The sequence below is a fragment of the Elephas maximus genome, chromosome 14 (assembly GCF_024166365.1).
Source record: "Elephas maximus indicus isolate mEleMax1 chromosome 14, mEleMax1 primary haplotype, whole genome shotgun sequence".
In the NCBI taxonomy this organism is placed as follows: domain Eukaryota; kingdom Metazoa; phylum Chordata; class Mammalia; order Proboscidea; family Elephantidae; genus Elephas; species Elephas maximus.
Genome location: NC_064832.1, coordinates 95509584 through 95528439, shown reverse-complemented (window position 1 = coordinate 95528439; position 18856 = coordinate 95509584). Strand labels below are relative to the sequence as shown.

Sequence of the window (18856 nt, the reverse complement as noted above, 5' to 3'; positions counted from 1 at the left end):
TATCATAAAGTTGTCAATTCTCCCCTCAATTACTCTACAGATCTATAAATTCTACAGGGCACTTCAGAAACCTTAGCAAGCAGATTCTGGAATTACGTAAACATGCAAGGAACCAAGACTCCTACGAGAAACAGAATGGGGGGATTTTCCCTAGCAGGTAGTCAGACTTGTAACAGCTAGAGTAATTAAAGCAGCGAGGATAGTGAGGACAGGCAAACAGATCAATTGTACAGAACCCACAGTACATTAATAAGTAAAAGGGAAAATAAGCACAGAATCGTCTAAATTAAACCACTTACTATTCCTGATTGACTGAAATCCCTCAGAGCAAATCAGGGAGAGAAGAAACGTCTTTGATACTTTGATAAACAGTGTTTTGTTTTTTTTTTTTTTACAAGTAAAGTGCAAATATTAAACTTACTTACAAAACGCTAGAGCATCTCCACTTAGACAACTTCAAGACAACAGTACCCACTCTATCCATGTGGACGTTTGGAGTGTCAAGGAACAAAAACCCCAGTCCAGAAAGAATGTGTGAAAAAAGGACAACAGAAATGATGCCCACGCTGACAGTTAAGGGAAGCGACATGTCCACAACCCAGAGCCGTAACGCTTGTAAGTGATCAAACCGGAACTCAATTCCAGACTTCATCCTAAAGCCCACGCTCTTTTCATTGCACCACGATGAACAAAAGTTCAACTCATGTCTTTAACATGCTCAGACTTTCTCATCATACTCCTTATAAAAATGTCACAAAGAACTAAAAATTACAGAACCGATACACAGTAATCAAGTGCAGTCAGTCCCTGTAGCAGCTGTCTACTCACAATGATTCAATACAAAGTCTTCGTGTAACAAATCGTCACGGCAGCCCATTTCACCACCTTTGTTCACCAGGCATCTCCCTACTCATCTTATCAAACTTCTCACCCCTACAAATCTCAATTCAGCTTTGGATAATATAATTAAGTGATTAACTCAATTATCAGAATGAATAAACAAAAACAACACACAGTAATTTAATAATAAAAGTACAGGAGTACCTCTGCTTATCCTACCCCATACGCCAATGTAGACGAGTCTCACAAATATCACATTCAGCAAAAGAAGTCAGGCACAGAAGACTAGACGCAGCATGAGTCCACCTACATAAAGTTCAAAAACAGGCCCAACTTACATATGATGTCCGACATGAGAATAATGTTATCCTTTGGGGGACTATCAACTGGAAGAGGGCACAAGGGAGGCTTCCGGGGTGTTGGTATTACTCTGTTTCTGGATGATGGTTACATGGGCGTGTTTAGTTTGTGGGGATCCATAAAGCTGTCCACTTACAACTTGTGCATTTTTTTTGTACATACATGAATAGAAAAAAAAGTGACAAATCCATTAAGCCAAATCGATCTCTAGCGGAGAGCCCTGAATAATAACTGTCTTAGAGAAACGCTCACAAGGCCCCTAACAAGGTTCCTAGAGGAAGAAATGGGAAGATGACCCAGTGAGCCAAGTAAGTACAGTGAAAAGAACCTGACAGTTGAAGTCAAAAGTCAAAGGGTTTTTGTGGCCTCGGACAACCCACTTAACCATTCAGAATGTTTCCATTTCTGTAAAATAAGGATGGTAACACCTACTCTATCTACTTCACAGGATTATTACAAGAAATCAGTCACTAGACAAACATTTAAGAGACAGACGAGTAAACTATTAAAGTCCAATGGGAATCCCAGCTGATTTCTTTGCAGAAACAGACACACTGATCCTAAAGTTCATATGAAAATTCAAGGACCCAGAATGGTCCAAATAATCTTGAAAAAGATCACAAAGTTGGAGAACTCACAATTCCTGATTTCAAAACTTACTACAAAGCTACATTAATCAGGACAATGTAGTTCTGGCTTGATAGATACCATAAACCAATGGACTGGAATTAAGAGTCCAGAAATAAGCCCTCGCATTTATGGTCAATTGAATTTTGACAATGATGCCAAGCCAATTAAATGAGGGAAAAATGGTGATTTCAACAATGGTGCTAGAACAGGTTATCTACATGTGGAATGATTTCCACCCATACCTCACACCATATACAAAAAGTAACTCAAAAAAGATGAAAGACCTAAACTAAAAAGAGCTAAGGATTCAGGCAGTCAGTCTAGCTCCAGAGCCCACATTTTTAATCACTGCCTCGACGGCACTGGGTTTTGTGTGTGTGTGTGTGTGTGTGCTGGCTCTCACAAGAACGAATCAGATTATCAAAGCAAACAAAAACTCATGGTTCAAATGTTGGGTCTCCCACCAACCTCAGCACATTTGTAACTTAAACAACTCAGTTTCCTCAGCTATGAGGACATAACTACAGTATCGCTAGATCCTGACGAGGATTTAATCACAGCTACAAAACACCTATTGAGTTAAAATACAACACTTACTGAGAATTTAATAACATACATCAGCCACTAGGTTATTTTATCTAATCCTCAAGATCATCTTTAAGCACGTGTCATTGTTCTCACCATTTTTACAATTTAGGAAATAGATCCAGAGACGTACAGTCTATGCAAGGGCACGTTGTGTGGTAGGATGATTATAAAAATGGCCCCAGTTCTCTATCCTTCCCTGTATCTATACCCCTAGCAATACATTGCAGCTCCTCCCATCAAGAAAACCAAACGAAACTGAGCCCACTGCTGTGGTGTCGATTCCAGCTCATAGTGACCCTAAAGGACAGAGTAAAACTTGTCCCACAGGGTTTCCAAAGCGCCTAGTGGACTCGAGCTGCCGGTCTTTTGGTTAGCAGCCAGGCTCTTAACCATTGCACCACTAGTCCAAGTTGATTTCCCCACATGTTGAATCTTGGCCTCATGACTTGCCTTAGCGAACAGAACGTGGCAGAAGTGACATCGCACCAGTTCTAAGCCTAGACCTTAAGAGGTCTTGCTCAATTTCACTCCTTCTCCTGGAATCTTGCCACCACCGTGTGAACAAGCCCAGGCTAGTCTGATGAATGATAAAGGACGTGTGCCTCAGTCACCCCATCATCAGGACAGACATCCAGCCAACCACTAGAAAAGTGAGAAGCCACCCTGGAGCAGCCAGCTCCCAGCCAACCTGTCAGCTGCCCATATATGAAAGAGTCTAGATGAAATCAGTCCAGGTGAAACCAGCCAAATTTAGCCCAGATGATCCAAGCCACCCAGCTCATCCACAGACTCACAGTCAATAATAAATACTCAGAGTTGTGTTGTTTCTTTCCTTCTTTCTTTCAGAGCAATAGCTAACTGAAACACACGATACGTAAGTGGCAGAGCTGAGATTCTGAACCCAGGTGGTCTGAGTCCAAGTTCACCCTCCTAATCACTACCCTATAACCTCCAGATTCAGAGTAATCATAACATGTTATTTCTTTCATCTTAATTTTTTATTCCTTTTTGCTTCCCATCCTTGCAACTTTAGGTTCTGCTAATCTAGAGATCTCAGTTCCCGTGAGAGACATACTTCCATCAAGGGACACAGCAGTGGTTCCATTAAACTAAAAGGGGAAACTGCCACTCAGTCACTTTGGGCTCTTCATGCCAATGACTCAACAGGCAAAGAAGGGAGTTATAGAATGACTGGGGAGACAGATCTAACTATCAAGCAACTATAGGTTGCTAAACACACAATGCTAGTGAGAAGAATGTGTGGAATGCAAGAGTCCCCTCTGGGACACTACTTGGTACTCCCAGGAACTGTGACTAAAGTTAGTGGAGGCAATCCGGGCAGGATTAGTGGCCTAGACCCTTAAGGAATGAAAGTTTAGGTCACCCCACAAGGTAAGAAGACACAACTAGCGGAGGTGCCTGCCAAGGACAGGGACAACATGGAAAGGTGGTAATCACAGATACCAGCTACAACTGGTAGCATTAATGAGAATTCTAATAGTTAAGGGTATTTCTTATTTTTGGTATAAAATATAAGAAATGTACTTATTTTGGCATTAAAAAAACTTGTGTAGCTATTAACCAATTTGTTTTTCATCTGCCATTCTCTAACCATCTAATAGCTCATCTCAGACCTCAGGATTTAATTTACAGGATATCAAGTGGCAAATGTGGCTTAGCTAAAACAGAACTGCACACCAACCAAAAATGAATAAAGGAACTTTATATCCTCTTTTAAGTAGTAGGCTTGTGTGTTATCAATTGAACAAGTAATACCTGTGTTATTATGTTCAGCAGGAATATGATTTTTCAATTGTCTTTCTTTGTAGGTTAGATATGGTTTAAAGAGATGTGTATATACCAAGTTGACAAGGGGTGGACTGTAATAGCTTCACCGTAGCCAGGTTGCAACTGCCTTTCTCAAAATTCCCTTCCCTGCACGGCTGTGGGTTAGAGTTGGCCTCAAAAGAAGCTGTCATGAAATCTGGAGAGCAAAGTGAAGCAGCAGTCGTGTTTATGTGCGTAGTCTGGCACTGCTGCTGTCATGGCTGTTTTTGCTCAACTTTGTCGGCATGGGACAGCAGCTAGGCCCACAGCTCCTCCAGCTCATACCAGACTTTCTTAAGGCAGCAGCCAGACCCACCACAGCTATTCCAGCTCTCGTTGGATCTCCTTCTTTAGCTTCATCAAATAACCCTGGAACAGGTTTGCTAACGGCTCCATGGTGGAGGGCACCACCCCTGCCTCCTAAGGTTCCCCACACCATCAAAGCTGTAGGCTTAGAAGCAGTGAAAGCACAGCGCGGGCTCAAGTTCATGCGTATGGGCTCAGCTCCTCGTCACCAGCTTCCAGTCCTCCTCGGAGGTCCCCGTTTAACCTTGCCCGCTCCTACTTCCAGTCCTCCTCGGAGGTCCCCGTTTAACCTTGCCCGCTCCTACTTCCAGTCCTCCTTGGAGGTCCCCGTTTAACCTTGCCCGCTCCTACTTCCAGTCCTCCTCGGAGGTCCCCGTTTAACCTTGCCCGCTCATACTTCCAGTCCTCCTCGGAGGTCCCCGTTTAACCTTGCCCGCTCATACTTCCAGTCCTCCTCGGAGGTCCCCGTTTAACCTTGCCCGCTCATACTTCCAGTCCTCCTCGGAGGTCCCCGTTTAACCTTGCCCGCTCATACTTCCCTCCCCAAGCGCGTGCCGGCTGAGTGCACGCCTGGTATTGGACACACGAGTACACAACCAGTTCCTACAGCTGCTAAAAATCAGTCACTACAACAAATCCTTTACTGAAAATGGTTTTGCTTCTCTAAACAAACCCTAATTGACAGACATGGAAATGTAATTCCAGGTTAGGCTGCTACTGAAAAGGACTGAATGGGTCTACCTGTCTCCTCTCTAAGTCACGTAACCCTCAATTACAGAGAAAAGTCAAATATAACATACTGGGGTTATGATGCACCTAGCTTTCCTTCCATTCACAAAAATATTTAAGGATTTAAATAAAAAACATTATGTTTTTAATGTATTTATTTTCCGAAGGAGTAAGTTCAAATTTTAAAATTTCCCTTCTTACAGTGCTATTTATATTAAAACAACAAAACAGGCACCCTCCAAATTCAAGAGAACAATTAAATAACAATACACTTTAATAAATGCATTTAGGCTATGCTCGGTGCTAGACTTGTACAAGGACCACAAAACAATAAATCTATCAGAAGATTTACGTGCTATCTGTAAAAATGAATTCACATAGCTCCCTCTTGGTCATAAATTTGTTTTAATCGGTTTAACTTAAGTCAGAGCCAGCAACTCAAATGTTTACAGAATGTCCTAAAGGGTCCTTGAGACCTGAGCCAGTCCTAGTGGACCATTTATAGATATTAAACAGCACCAGCACGATCATGAGCACGTATTTTGAGACAAAAGCAGTTCAGACATTTACAATTTAGTACTTTTTCCCAGAATAAAATATAAAAAGAAGTAAAGGTCAAAGTCAACGGGAAAAAGACAATAGTATAAACATGGTTGTCCCTTTCACCTGCCTTTATGAACATCCTTTAGCTCCTGGCTTTCCACTAAATAACTACCTATTCAATCCAAGTGTATGTAACTAAAGCTACTTACATTAACCTCTACCTAATTCTCAAAACATGTAACCCTAAAACAAGGTATATGTTAAGTCAGCAACTGTGTTTAAGAATCGATTTGAAATGAGTGAAAATGAGTCTGTGAGGAGCTCTCATAGTGGTGGAACAGCAGTCATCCAGCTTATCAAACTGAACTTCCACAGGTAACAATTATAAACACTGGACAAAATACTTATCAAATGATTTCAAGGCAGAGGAAAGCAAGCAAGAGCAGGCAGGAACTGAAGACCTGACCACTGAAAGAAGGGAGGTGCCCTAGGGGGCATTCTCATTTATACAGCTTTTGCCATGAGGACATTCTCAGTCTGCAGCAACACAAGGCAGGCAGAAGTCAAGCAGACAACTGCAGTTTTATTGAAGTTCAATGCTACAGAGTGGCTAGAAATTCAGGGGGGAAATTCTGGAAAGAGCCACAGCAGGGAAGCCTCAAAAACTAATATAAATACCTTCAAATTCTTTGTTGATCCCTGAACTGCATAAGCTCAAGAAAGATTCCATGAGAGTCCCAGACAGAGCTGGAGAAAAATGCAGAACAAAATTCTAACTCACAAAAAAAAGACCAGACTTACTGGCCTGACAGAGACTGGAAAAACCCCAAGAGTATGGCCCCCCAGACACCACGATAGTTCAGTAATGAAGTCACCCCCAAGGTTCACCCTTCAGCCAAAGATTAGACAGGCCCAAAAAATAAAACGAGACTAAAGCAGGGGCACACTGGCCCAGGGGCAAGGACTACAAGGCAGGAGGGAAGAGGAAAAGCTGGTGATAGGGAACCCAAGGTCAAAAAGGGAGAGTGGTGACATGTCATGGGGTTTGCAACCAGTGTCATAAAACTATATGTGTACTAACTGTTTAATTCAAAACTAGTTTGTTCTGTAAACTTTCACCTAAAGTACAATAAAACAACAACAAAAAAACACAATTCAATACTGGAAAAAAAAAGATTCCAAGGAGCCCAGCGGAAAACGATAACTGGAAAGCTGAAAGGACTCAGCAGAGCTTAGCTGCTGCCCACTGCAAAGCTTGAAGTTTGAATTTAGCCAAATAGAGGAATTTAGTAAACATTTTCAGCTTGACAAACCCACCTTTTAAAAAGTGTAAGACCAAGCCTCTGCAAGTTCAAGATAATCAGACAGTAATTTAACTGTTTTTTTTTAACAAAAAATAAATACTCTTCAGAGCAAAACAAAGAGAAAGTAAGAGATATCACTTATCTACAATGTTCACTACACAACTAAAATATTCTACACATGAAAAGCAACAGGAAATGTGAACCAGTGTCAAAGGGGGAAAAAACAGTCAACAGATAAAGACCACTAAGTAATCCAGATGATGGGATTAACAAAGACTATAAAAGCAACTATTATAAATACGTTCAAAGACTTAAAGGAAAACATGGTCACAATGGGGAACCTCAGCAGATAAATGGAAATGGCTAAAAAAGAATCAAATGTAACTCTAGAAATGAAAGATACATTATTTGAAAAAGAGCTTAACAACATCCTAGAAACAGCAGAAAAAAAGCACTGGTGACCTTAAAGACAGATCAGTAGAAATAATCCAATCTGAAAAAAAAAGGGAAAAAAATTAACAGAGACTCAGAGACCAACAGAAGAGTAACATGTATAACTAGAATCTCAGGACAGGAGAGAGAAAATGGCACAGAAAAAATACTTATTTAATAATGGCTAAAATGTCCCAAGTTTGATTAGAAATATCAACTTACAAATCAAATAACTCAGCAAACTCCAAGCACAATAAACTAAAAAAAAAAAATAACTACAGGTCAAACATTGAAAATTAAAGTTAGAGAACACCGTCAAAGCAGCAAAAGTAAAACTAAACACATTACATGCAAAAAAAGTGACAGAAAGGCTGACTTCTCATCAGAAACAACAGACCAGAAGACAAATGCGATTAAAGAAAAAGACTGTCAAACCCAGAATTCTACATCTCTCAAAAATATCCTTGTAAAATAAAGACACTCAAACAAGGGAAAGCTGAGACACCTGATCACTAAACTTTTACATCACGCAACATTAGGGGAAGCTCAAGCTAAAGGAGAATAATAGCAGATGAAACTTGGGTTGAATGAATGAATGTATATATATATATATATATATATATATATATAGCACTGAAGGTGCTCACTCATCTATGCTAAGAAATACGGAAGGCAACTTCCCAGCCAACTGACTGGAAGAGATCCATATTTATCCCTATTCCCAAAAAAGGTGACGCAACCGAATGTGGAAATTATAGAACAATGTGATTAATATCACACGCAAGCAAAATTTTGCTGAAGACCATTCAAAAACGGCTGCAGCAGTGTATCGACAGGGAACTGCCAGAAATTGAAGCAGGATTCAGAAGAGGACATGGAACAAGGAATATCAAAGCTGATTTCAAATGAATCCTGGCTGAAAGCAGAGAATACCAGAAAGATGTTTGCCTGTGTTTTATTGACTATGCAAAGGCATTCGACTGGGTGGATCATAACAAACTATGGATAACATTCAGAAGAATGGGAATTCCAGAACACTTAATTGTGCTCATGAGGAACCTGTATATAAACCAAGAGGCAGCTGTTCAAACGGAACAAGGGGATACTGCGTGATTTAAAATCACGAAAAGTATGCGTCATGGTTGTATCCTTTCACCATACTTATTCAATCTGTATGCTTAGCAAAGAATTCGAGAAGATGGACTATATGAAGAAGAATGTGGTACCAGGATTGGGAGAAGACTCATTAACAACCTGTGTTATGCAGATAATATAACCTTGCTTGCTCAAAGTGAAGAGGACTTGAGGCACTTACTGATGGATTACAACTCAACATAAAGAAAACAAAAATCCTCACAACTGGATCAATAAACAACGCCATGATAAACAAAGAAAAGACTGAAGTTGTTAAGGATTTCATTTTACTTGGATCTACAATCAACACCCATGAAGGCAGGAGTCAAGAAATCAAAAGACACATTGCATTGGGCAAATCTGCTATAAAAGACCTCTTTTGTTTGTGTCTTTGAGTCTAAGGCATGTCTCTTGTAGGCAGCATACAGGCAGATGGTGTTTTTTAATCCATGCTACCACTCTCTGTCTCTTTATTGGTGCGTTTAGTCCATTTACATGCAGCATAATTATGGATAGGTATGAGTTTGAGTGCTGTCATTCTGATGTATTTTTTGTGTGTGTTATTGAGTTTCTTTGTTTTACTTGATTTTCTGTGCTAGGTCATTTTTCTTTATGTATTTTCCTTTCATCTTTTTCATGGTAGTTGATTTTGTATTTGCTGAGTCTTTATGTTTTTCTTCTTTTTTATTTCGATATGTAAGACTGTTAGTTTCATTTGTGGTTACCTTAATATTTACCTCTGTTTTTCTAAGTTTTCTGGGCCTTCTGCTCTTATCTTGAGTATTATCTTTACTTACTTTGGGATTAATCTGCTTTTTTTGTAGCTTCTCCAGGTAGACGCTTAGCTCCTTAAATTTAAGCTTTTCTTTTTTAAAAATAAGCTTTAAAATATGTCTTGGAAGAAGTACAACCAGAATGCTCCTTAGAAGCAAGGATGGCGAGACTAAGTCTCGCAGACTTTCGACATGTTTTCAGGAGGGATCAACCCCTAGAGAAGGACATCATGCTTGGTAAAAGTGCAGAGTCAGGAAAAAGGAGGAAAACCCTCAACAACATGGACTGACACAATGGTAGCAACAATGGGCTCAAGCATAACAATTGCGAGAATGACACAGGACGAGGTAGTGTTTCGCTCTGTTGTACAGAGAGTGGATAGAAGTCAAAACCTACTTAACAGCACTTGACAACAACATATAAACCAACCACCCCAAACCCATTGCTGTCGAGTCAATTTTGATTCACAGCAACCGCATAGGATTTCCAAGGCTGTAAATCTTTACAGAAGCAGACTGCTACACATATCTTTCTCCCCAGGAGTGGCTGGTAGGTTCGAACTACGCAGACTTTTAGTTAGCAACTAAGTGCTTTAACTACTGCACCACCATAATAAATATTTATGAACCCAACGACAGGGCTCCAAAATACATAAAACAAACCCTAATAGCACTGAAAAGGGAAATAAACACCTTCACAATAATAGTAGGAGACTTCAACACACCACTTTCAGTGAAGAACAGGACATCCAGAAAGAAGCTCCGTAAAGACACAGATGATCTCAATGCCACAATCAACCAACTTGATCTCACAGACATATATAAAACACCCCACCTAATGGCAGCCAAGTATACTTTCTTCTCCAAAGTACATGGAACATTCTTCAGAACAGACCACATATTAGGCCACAAAGCAAACTTTAATAGAATCCAAAACGTCGAAATATTATAAAGCATCTTTCCTGACCATAAACCCATAAAAGTAGAAATCAATAACAGAAAAAGCAAAGGAAAAAAAAAATCAAATACAGGGACAATGAACACCATCTTGTTCAAAAACTACTGGGTTATAGAAGAAATTAAGGATGGAATAAACAAAATTCACAGAATCAAATGACAATGAAAACACAGTCTACCAGAACCTTTGGGACACAACAGAAGCAGTGCTGGGAGGTCAATTTATAGCAATAAATGCACACATTCAGAAAGAAGAAAGGGCCAAAATCAAAATACTAACCCTACAACTTGAACAAATAGAGAGCAGCAACAGAAGAAAGCGAATAATAAAAATTGGGGCAGAAATAAATGAAATAGAGAATAGAAAAACAAGTGAAAGAGTTAACAAGACCAAGAGCTGGTTCTTTGAAAACATCAACAAAACTAATAAACCACTGGCCAAACCGACAAAAGAAAAACAGAAGAGGAAACAAACAACCCAGATAAGAACTGAAATGGGCAATACCACAACAGACCCAACTGAAATTAAAAGAATCATATCAGAATACTATGAAACACTGTACTCCAACAAATTTGAAAACCTGGAGGAAATGGACAAATTTCTAGAAACACACTACCTAGCTAAACTAAAACAAACAGAGGTATAACTAAATAAACCTATAACAAAAGAAAAGACTGAATAGGTAATTAAAAACTTCCAACAACAACAAAAAAAAAAGCCCCAGCCCTGAAGGCTTCACTGGAGAATTCTACCAAACTTTCAGAGAAGACAACACTAGTACCACTAACAGTATTTCAGAGTGTAGAAAAGGACAGAATACTCCTAAACTCATTCTATGAAGCCAGCATAACCCTGACGCCAAAACCACGTAAACAAAAAAAAACCAAACCCACTGCCGTCGAGTCGATTCTGACTCATAGCGACCACGTACAGACACCACAAAAAAAGAAAATTACAGACCAACACCCTTCATGAACATGGATGCAAAAATCCTCACCAAAATTCTGGCCAATAGAATTCAACAACATATCAAAAAAATAATTCGCCATGAACAAGTGGGATTCATGCCAGGTATGCAGGGAAGGTTCAACATTACAGAAAACAATCAATGTAGTCCATCACATAAATAAAACAAAAGACAACAACCACATGATTTTATCAATTGATGCAGAAAAGGCATCTGACAAAGTCCAACACTCATTCATGACAAAAACGCTCAGCAAAATAGGAATAGACAGGAAATTCTTCAACATAATAAAGGGCATTTATACAAAGCCAATATCGTCCTAAGTGGAGAGAGTCTGAAAGCATTCCCCTTGAGAACATGAAGCAGATAACAATGCCCTTTATCACCACTCTTATTCCACAATGTGCTGGAGGTCCTAGCCAGAGCAATAAGGCAAGAAAAAAGAAATAAAGGACATCCAAATTGGTAAGGAAGAAGTAAAAGTATCCGCATGGACCGATGGAACAGAATTGAGAATCCAGACATAAATCCACCCACATATGAGCAGTTGGTATTTGACAAAGGCCCCAAAACAGTTAAATGGGGAAAAAACAGTCTTTTTAACAAATAGTGCTGGCATAACCGGATATCCATTTGCAAAAAAATAAAACAAGACCCATACCGCACTCCACACACAAAAACTAATTCAAAACGATCAAAGACCTAAATATAAAACCTAAAACGATAAAGGTCATGGAAGAAAAAACAGGGACAACATTAGGAGCCCTAATACATGGCATAAACAGTATACAAAACATAAAAAGTGTATTAGAAAAACTAGATAACTGGGAGCTCCTAAAAATCAAACACCTATGCTCATCCAAAGACTTCACCAAAGGAGTAAAAATACTACCTCCAGACTGGGAAAAAGTTTTTCACTATGACATTTCCTATCAGCGTCTGATCTCTAAAATCTACATGACACTGCAAAAACTCAACTGCAAAAAGACAACCCAAGTAAAAAATTGCCAAAAGATATGGACAGACACTTCACTAAAGAAGGCATTGAGGTAATTAACAGATACATGAAAAAAATGTTCACAATCATTAGCCATTAGAGAAATGCAGATCAAAACTACAATGAGATTTCATCTCACTCCAACAAGGCTGGCATTATTTCAAAAAACACAAAATAATAAATGTTGGAGAGGATGTGGAGAGATTGGAACACTTATACACTGCTGATGGGAATGTGAAATGGTACAACCACTTTGGAAATTGATTTGGCGCTTCCTTAAAAAGCTAGAAATAGGCCTACCATATGATCTAGCAATCCCACTCCTTGGAATATTTCCTAGAGAAATAAGAGCCTTTACACGAACAGATATATGCACACCCATGTTTACTGCAGCACTGTTTACAATGGCAAAAAGATGGAAGCAACCAAGGTGCCCATCAACAGATGAATGGATAAATAAATTACAGTATATTCACACAATGGCATACCACGCATCGATAAAGAACAGTGAGGAATCTGTGAAACATTTCATAACATGGAGGAACCTGGAAGGCATTATGCTGAGTGAAATTTTTTTTTTTTTTTCTAGTGCCATTAGTCAGCTGCAAAAGGACAAATATTGTATAAGACCACTATTATAAGAACTCAAGAAATAGTTTAAACAGAGAAGAAAATATTCTTTGATGGTTATGAGAGGGGGTAGGGAGGAAGGGTGGGAGAGGGGTATTCACTAACTAGATAGGAGATAAAAACTACGTTAGGTGACAGGAAAGACAACACACAATACAGACGAGGTCAACACAACTGGACTAAAGCAAAAACAAAGAAGTTTCCTGAATAAACTGAATGCTTCGAAGGCCAGCGTAGCAGGGGCAGGGGTTTGAGGATGATGGTTTCAGGAGTCATCTAAGTCAATTGGCATAATAAAATCTTTTAAGAAAACATTCTGCATCCCACCTTGGAGAGTGGTGTCTGGGGTCTTAAATGCTAGCAAGCGGCCATCTAAGATGCATCAATTGGTCTCAACTCACCTGGATCAAAACAGAATGAAGAACACCAAGGACACAAGGCGATTAGGAGCCCAAGAGACAGAAAGGGCCACATGAACCAGAGACTACATCATCCTGAGACCAGAAGAACTAGATGCTGCCCGACTACAAACAATGGCTGCCCTGACAGGGAACACAGAGAGAACCCCTGAGGGAGCGGGAGAGCAGTGGGATGCAGACCCCAAATTCTCATAAGACCAGACTTAATGGTCTGACTGAGACTAGAGAGACCCTGGTGGTCATGGCCCCGAGACCTTCTGTTGCCCCAGGACAGGAACCATTCCTGAAGCCAGCTCTTGAGACATGGATTGGACTGGACAATGGTTTGGTGAGGGATGCTTGTGAGGAGTGAGCTTCTTGGATCAGGTGGACACCTGAGACTATGTTGGCATCTCTTGCCTGGATGGGAGATGAGAGGGTGGAGGGGGTTAGAGGCTGGCAAAATGGACACGAAAACAGAGAGTGGAGGGAGAGAGCGGGCTGTCTCATTAGGGGCAGAGTAACTGGGAGTGTATAGCAAGGTGTATATGGGTTTTTGTGTGAGAGACTGACTTGATTTGTAAACTTTCACTTAAAGCACAAAAAAATTATTTAAAAAAAACAGAAACTTTCTTTGATGGTTACGAGGGTGGAGATGGAGGGAGAAAGAAGGAAATTCATTAACTAAATAATAGACAAAAATTATCTTAGGTGAAGGGAAGCACCACACACAATACAGGGGAAGTCAGCACAACTGGACTAAATCAAAAGCTAAGAAGTTTCCTGAACAAAACCAAACACTTTGAGGGACTGAGCAGCAGGGGAGGGGGATCTGGGGACCATGCTTTCATGGGGCATCTAGGTCAATTGACATAACAAAGTTTATTAAGAAAATATTCTGCATCTCCCTTTGGTGAGTGGCATTGGGGTCTTAAAAGCTTGCGAGCGGCCATGTAAGATGCATCAATTGGTCCCAATCCACCTGGAGCAAAGGAGAATGAAGAACACCAAAGACACAAGGAAAATATCAGCCCAAGAGACAGAAAAGGCCACATAAACTAGAGGCTCCATCAGCATCAGACCAGAAGAACTAGATGGTGCCCGGCTACCACCCATGATCGCCCTGACAGGGAACACAACAGAGAATCCCTGACAGAACAGGAGAAAAGTGGAGTGCGGAACTCAAATTCACATAAAAAGACCAGACTTAATGGTCTGACTGAGACTAGAGGAACCTCAGAAGACATGGCCCCCAGTATCTCTGTTAACCCAGAACTAAAACCATTCCCGAAGCCAACTCTTCAAAGATTAAGGGCTGTAAAGTATAAAATAATACTCATGATGAGTGTGCTTCTTAGTTCAAGTAGTTACAAAAGACTAAACAGGCAGCTTCTAGTCCAGAAGTGGGATGAGAAGACAGAAAGGGATAGGATCTGGCTGAATGGACACGGGAAACCCAGGGTGGAAAGGGGGAGTGTGCTGTCACATTACAGGGATAGCAACGAGGGTCACATAACAATTTGTGTATAAATTTTCGTATGAGAAATTAACTTGAGCTGTAAACTTTCACCTAAGGCACAATTAAAAAAAAAAAAAAAAGACACTGTGAAGGAAAAGAAAAGAAACTACAAAGGGGGAGAAAATACTGTCAATACATTGATATGACACAGAATTTGTATCCAGAATATCTTAAGAATTCCTACAAATAAATAATAAAAAGATAACCAAATTTTTTACATGGGCAGAAATCTTGAAGAGGCATTTTACAAAAAGAAATACACTAACTTCCATTAGCATATGAAAAAGTGCTCAACATTATTAGCTATCAGGGAAATCCAAAATAAACCACAAGATAAAATTTCACACCCACCAGAATGGTTAAAATTAAAAAGATGGATTACCCAAATGTCGGCATCAATGTAGGGCAAAGAGAACTCTCTTGCTTTGATGGTGGAAGTGTAAGATGGAAAAAACACTTTGAGAAACTATGTGGCAGTTTCTTGTAAAATTAAGCATACATGTGCCTATAAGCCAGCAATTCTATTCCCAGGTGTTTACCCAAGAGAAATGAAAACACATGCTTACAAAAAGACCTGCATAGGCATGTGTATAGCAGCCTCATTCATTAGAGTCAAAAAGTGGAAACAATCCAAATGCCCATAAACAGAAGAAAAATAAACTGTGATATATTCAGCCATCCATCTCCATGGATGACTATCAAAATTATATGTTAAGGAAAAGAAGCCAGGTAAAAAAGAACACATATTCTAAGATAATGGAAGAAAAAACTAAAACAGAATCAGTGCTCTATCTTCTTTGGGATGGTGGTTAAATGAGTAATGTTGTCACACCTCATCAGAATACATTTCATCACATTTAGTTACACTGCAAATAAAAATAAGGAAAATAAGAAGTAACTTTTCTAAAATGAATTTGTGAACTTAACATTCCATTATTTTTCCTTCCTTATTTCTATTCTTAGAATTGTCACCTATATATTTTGTGTGTGTGTGCATATATGTTAATGTGTGTGTGTGTGCTTGCGTGTGTTCAATAAATATGTATTACCTATTATGTGCCAAAAAGAGCCCTGGGGGCGCAGTAGTTAAAGCACTCAGCTGCTAATTGAAAGTTCGTTGGTTCTAACCCATCAGCTACAGGCAGTTCTACCCTATCCTACAGGGCCCCTATGAGTTGGAATCAACTCAAAGCAGTGGGTTTGTTTTTTTTGGTCTCGGGACGTCCATGCATTTTTTAAATCCTTGGAAGGATATACATGAAATTAGCAACATTCGTGAACTACTGTAGAGACTAGGAACTAGGCAGATGGAGGAAGGTATGCGTAAGAGCCTTTATACACTGTTTCTCTCTTTTTTCTTTTGAAGTATGCACATATAAAACCAAAAACCAAACCTGTTGCTGTCAATTCCCACTCATCGCAACCCTACAGGACAGAGTAGAACTGCCCCACAGAGTTTCCAAGGAGCACCTAGTGGATTTTAACTTCCGACCTTTTGGTTAGCAACCATAGCACTCTTAGCCACAACCATTATGCCATGTGTACATAGTAAGGGGAAAAAAAAAAAAAAAAAAGCCTCCAGAATCCACAGGATTTGCTACTTGTTTCATAGGAGGGGTAGAGGAGATGAAGGGGTCAAGACAATTCCCAGGTTTCTGACTTGACAACAAAAAGGTGAAAGGGTGTTAAAGGGAGGGGATGGTAGCTCAGTTATGGACATGCTACACTGGAGGTACCTGTGAGGACGTGCCTGTGAGGACCTGCAGATAGACATGTTCAACAGTCTACTAGGAAAAAAATGGAAAATGTGGGAGGCAGGTCAGAGAATACAGATGTAACAGAAGCTTTGCCGAAGAAAATAAGGGAAACCATATATACGAGCCTAACTTATCCAGGAATTACTTATTCTACAAGCCCCATTAACTGGGATGAAACCAGACCCAGAGAATAAACTAAAAAGGCAACTAAGTCTAAGAGGCAGCACACAGCCACATACTAGAAGTCAGTTATCCTTCTCTCACAGACATCAGGCCTCATTAACAGCTTACTTACTACATTTAGACAGGTATAATGTTTTATTTCCTGATTTCCCAGGTGCACAACAGATTAAAAACATCAAAAAAGGGTGTGGCTGTAGTTACAAGAGGCAATCATTTGGCAGAAGCATGAGGCAGCAAAACAAAAACATCTAAGGCCTCAAAAAGCATGGCATTCTGCAAATATTTGTCATAGAAGCCAAAAGTCACACATTTCCATCATGTAAGACTTGACCAAATCAGTCCCTTCTTCAAAAAGTTCTTCATGGTTCCTGCACTCTCATCCTGACATGATTAATCTCCTTTTCTCAATTTTCCAATTTCAAATACTTTGTTTATGCCTTCCAGAAAGCACCAACTACATACTGCCATGTTTTACAATTATTTTTATATCAGTCTCTTTCCTCCTATTTAGATATACATCTCTTGATTAAAGGAGTATCTTCCACCTTTGTCTCCATCCAGAGCTGAGCATAACTTCCTCCCACAGTATAGGATGCAAATATGCATTCAATAAAAATTTACTCCCTCCTTGCCTTTTCTAAAGTGATGTGAATAGACTTTGCCACAAAAAGTGTCTCCGTGCCCAAGTTATAATTGGCTGAGCATTTGGCCTGGCCTATTCTAACAATCAATGAGCTGAAAGGAGTGGGGAATGACTGCTCATGGGTCCGGAGTTTCTTTTACAGGGGATGGAAATGTTCTAAAATCAGACTGTGGTGATAGTTACACAAACCTACGAATACACTGAAAAACACTCTAGTTTTACACTTTAAATGGGTGAACTGTGCATTACATTAAGTACACTTCAATGAAGCTGTTGTTAAAAATGAGATATCTGCTTGGCAAGACTGGTAATCTCCCCACAGTGATACAGGTAGCTAGTAAGAGAAGAATAAAAACCCAAGCAATCTTGATGCTAACGCTATGTGCTTAATCGCGATGCTCATCTGCTTCTCTTAGAAAAGGATTTCATTGAACATGTGATATCGAACATCACATCAAATGCCTTAAACATGTTCCTCATTAAGTCTTAAATGCCAGTGATCTTCCAAATCCCAACTAGGACTTCAAAGCCTTGACCTAATTATGTTATAGACCATAAGGGTGTAGGAAGAAAAGTCAAATGCTGAGAGAAAGCAAAAAGGGGATGGTGGAGTGCTCGGAACTGTTTGTAAAGCTTGCCATTTTTACTGTAAGGTCACATGAAACATTGCCATTGCTTGACTACAACTGATCACCAAAGTTGGGTGCTTTTGTTTTTGTTTAGGTGCCATCAAGTCAGTTCCAACTCATAGTGACCCCACGCACAACAGAATGAAACACTACCCAGTCCCACACCATCCTGACAATCACTGTTATGCTTGAGCCCACTGTTGCAGCCACTGTGTCAGTCCATCTCGTTGACGGTCTTCATCTTTTTCACTGACCCTCTACTTTACCAAGCGTGATGTCCTTCTCCAGGGACTGGTCCCTCCTGATAACATGTCCAAAGTATGAGACCCAGTCTCCCATCCTTGCTTCTAAGGAGCATCCTGGCTGTACTTCTTCCGAGAAGATTAATTTGTTCTTCTGGCAGTCCATGGTGTATTCAAGATTCATCGCCAACACCATAATGCAAAGGCATGAATTCCTCTTCGGTCTTCCTTATTCATCATCCAGCTTTTGCGTGCGTATGAGGTGGCTTGGGTCAGGGGCACCTTAGTCCTCAAAGCGACATCTTTGCTTTTTAACACTTTAAGGAGGTTCTTTGCAGCAGATTTACCCAATGCAATACATCCTTTGATTTCATGACTACTGCTTCCACGGGCATTGATTATGGACCCAAGTAAAATGAAATCCTCGACAATTTCAATCTTCTCCATTTATCATGATGTTGCTTATT

At 39.9% G+C, this 18856-nt stretch overlaps 1 protein-coding gene across 2 annotated transcripts in view; it reads right to left on the bottom strand.

The window, feature by feature from the left end:
- Positions 1 to 18856, bottom strand: part of PDS5B (PDS5 cohesin associated factor B) — a 201112-nt gene that overhangs the window by 172471 nt on the left and 9785 nt on the right. The gene's annotated exons all lie outside the window — the stretch shown is intronic.